Below are 3,736 nucleotides of genomic sequence, written 5' to 3'. Positions count from 1 at the left end.
GCTCGCACAGCTTCCACAGCGAGAGAGAGAGAGAGATTACACTTAAATATTCCATGAAAGTGCTGCGGTAGCACAGAGTTGTTTGAACCGAGAGACTCGTAGAACAAATAATTTTATTCATGCATTGACTTTTCCACTACAGTTGGAAAATCACAGAGCTACTTCTTGGTTTTTGCGGATGTTGGTCAATAACGTTGTTCTGCCTGGCGCCGAGCCTCGAGGCCCTTGTTACACATTTGTTACAGCAAAACTGACAAAATTATTTAGTTTCAGTGCTGCAGCTATCGATGGATAACAAGGATTAATGGAGTGCAGGGAAAATATCACAAACCACTCTGTCAAACAATTGCAGATGGATGCCGTCCACTGCCAGACTTTCACAGTGTATCAATAACATTAGTGCAGACTGGTTCGAATGATGCCCTCTGGAAGGCACTGCACCTTCACGTTGCTATTTTAGTTGATTTTTCCACTTCTCGTGGCAGCTGTGAGGCTGATAATTACACTGGTAATTCAGCTCCCCCACGTCCTCTCAAAATAATTTTTAAAAAATCAGCTCAATGAACCAGGAGTTTAAGTTCCTCTTTCTAAGGTAATACTGACACTGTCATTTACATTGAACAAGCTGTTGCACAACCTTGTGAGACTCCGCTGTGCCCCGTTGTACAGTAATTTTCACCACTGTGTTGTTCCCATTCATGAATCAGCTTTTGTGGAGGCCTCGCACAGATCTAACACAAAACATATTTCCATACCAATCTTGACAGAAAAGTATGTTCGACAAAAACAGCTTTACTCGAGGCTTCACCAGCCTTTTTCCAGAGCTTACGTTTCCTTCATTCTTGACCTTAGGCAACAGTGTGTGCAACCAAATAATCTCAAACCTCAAAGATCCAAGAACTAGCTAACTAGTTAGTGAGTTCAGATCACTTCATTAGACTTCCAGACCCTCTTTTGCTTTTGCTCCTGCTGCTTATTTTAAATCCTGAAGTCTAACAAATCTGTTACTGTGTGTTATTGTCATCCTCAAAGCTTCTGATTGTCACCTCGTGTTCAGCACATTTAAGGCTCTGTGCACATAACACAACACACACATGCAACCAAACTGATTCCACCTGTGCCATCACTGTTACCATAATGAACAGTTGGCACCTAATAATACAGAAGTGGCCGAAAACCCAAACAAACATGAATCCTCACATCAGCCAAAGTCTGACACTGAAGGTAATTAAACCTGAATGTATTAGACACAGTGTTGTATTGTGAATGTAAAGCATTTCTTCACCCTCACAGGCCAAACTCTGCAGTTTTACAACCATCTTGAGTTGTTAAATGACGTGAACACCTCCTACCATCCATCCTGTATGACGCGGACGTGCCAGTGCCCGAGTTCAGGAGGGTGAGAGGGCTTCAAACAACAGGAATGTGTTTGCACTTTCATGTTACCTGAACACTTTCTGTGGACAGTGCAGTGTGAGGCTCGTCTTTCACACTGAAATATGAAAGTGTTTATTGTTTTGCTCTCTGAAAACAGAACCGTTGGAGCAAACAGACAGACATCATCATGAGGTTAGCCCCGTGTGTTTATACTTATACCAGGAAAACTTTGTCTCACCAGCTCCTTTTTTTTTTTTTACGATGTGGAATTACACATGTCATCGCTGTTTTAACGTCTCACAGCGTTACGCATTGTGGCTTATTCCCTCGAGCAAAGTCTGCAAACTAGCAGACTTAATGGAAAGTGTGCATAAAGAGCTCCAAACGTTGAACCAGAGCACTCAAACAGCCCGCGGCCCACACAGACCTAGCAGGGAGAGTGCGTCTAAAATCTGTGAGTGTGTAACAGGGGACACTGGGCGCCTGAGTGCTGCTGTTCAGCTGGTGACTCCAGGTTAAAACGTGTAAGTTTATGATGTTATAAGCTAAAAAAGGTTGGTCTGTGGATCCAAGAGGATGGTTAAAATCATGCAAAACAATACCTACAGTATGTGTATTAAGTGTCTGATGTGTTGCACTGCAGTAAATACAAAAAAACCAACCAATTTTCCACAACAAGAAGTTTAATTGTGGTTTACACTTTGGATGATTATACATAAAGTACTTGACATTCATCACTGTTGGACCATTTCACTAAAGTTGTTGGAACTAAGCTGCGTAAACCAGCTTTGCATTTTGGTCAAACCTGCCTGCTGCTGTGCCCAAAAGGCAGGGATACCTGGATACAGCGAGATCGAAGCTTCCCCCCTTATATTCGTCTGGCAGTTCTGTGAAGCAGAGAGCTCTGCTGTGTTGCTCCAGGGGCGGGGATTGCATTAATAATCCTCCGAAATACTGGAGCAAGTCGTGCATTAAGGGGACAATGCATCAAACAGTGTGTGTGCATATGTGTGGACATTGTAGCTGGGCCCATAGCGCCCCAATGCCAGCGGTGTAGCGGTGCCTGACGAAGTGGGTGTACTTTTAATATGTGCCCCAAATTTTCTTTCTAAGCGAAGGATAAACGCTCTCCTCTTGCATATTTAGTTACCCCAAAAATGGGCCAGTAGCATTTGAAACATTGTCACCTTAACTTCTGCTGCTTGGCTTCAGGGAGTTAAGGATCATTATGTTAATTAACATGAAGCCACAGACGGGGAGCAGACTTTGTGATCAATACTGGCCCACAGACTGTAGGGTGAAGGTTCCTCCATCCAACTATTATATCAGGCCTTCACCATCCAAGGTGGAAGAATCAGTTTGATGTGTGTATACTCTGTATAGCTGCCTATATTCTGCACTGTGCTGTGTGCAGTGCAACAAAGGAGGAGAAGTAAATCCTGGGCCCTTCATTTCTAACTACACCCCTGCAGACACATAAAGGAGAGAGTGATAAAGACACATTACAGACCATTGGTTCCCAACCTTTTTTCTTAAGAGAACCCTTTTCTATCATTTAGTAACCTGAGGACTCCCGACTCAGTGATATACTTTATGGATATTTCATCAAAACTGTTCAATGACTGAGTGATTATTTCCTGTTTTAGGGACTTTTAATACAATTCTCTGTCTGTATTATGTATTTTTTTAAATCATTTTTAACAAACATACACACATTCATACAATCAGCTTCACTGGTGGATCGGGACCCCCACTGGGGTTCGCCAAAGCTTCATAGGGGGTCGTGAGGCCCTCTTGATTTTAAGGCGCACTAGAAAACTACACACAGGAGGCCTCTATCTCAACATTTAGTTCCCTTCTGTGAAGAAAGGTAAATGTAAATTGTCTAATAGAACAATGGGACAAACATCGGGGACAAGAAAACAGTGAATGTGTCAAAAGATTAGCTGATTAAGTGTTTATATATATATAAATGCCTAATTCAGACAAAAAAATTGTATAAAAAGTTCTCTAAAAAGAAAATAATCTGCTCAAAATTCATGAAAATCACTAATTTTACCCAAACTTCTTGCAGTGACTGAGTCCACTGTTTGGATTAATAAAATAAGATATGAAATATTATCTAAAATATATCAGTTTAATAAATTATAGAATAAAAAGGCGCCTTAAAGAAAACCGAACCACAGTTATAATCCACGTTCATGTAACAGCACAAACACTCTCTTTCTTTTTATCTTTCAGCATTTTACCTAATTAATTAATTAATTAATTAATCAGCCTACAGACGGTGGCCTCGCGCGGGCTACCAATGCAGCCCACGTGCGCGAGCGGTGCGCGCAGGCTCGGGAGCGCGCGTGGA

Source organism: Dicentrarchus labrax, unplaced genomic scaffold (genome assembly GCF_905237075.1).
Source record: "Dicentrarchus labrax unplaced genomic scaffold, dlabrax2021, whole genome shotgun sequence".
NCBI classification, from domain to species: domain Eukaryota; kingdom Metazoa; phylum Chordata; class Actinopteri; family Moronidae; genus Dicentrarchus; species Dicentrarchus labrax.
This window is presented reverse-complemented; position numbering follows the sequence as displayed.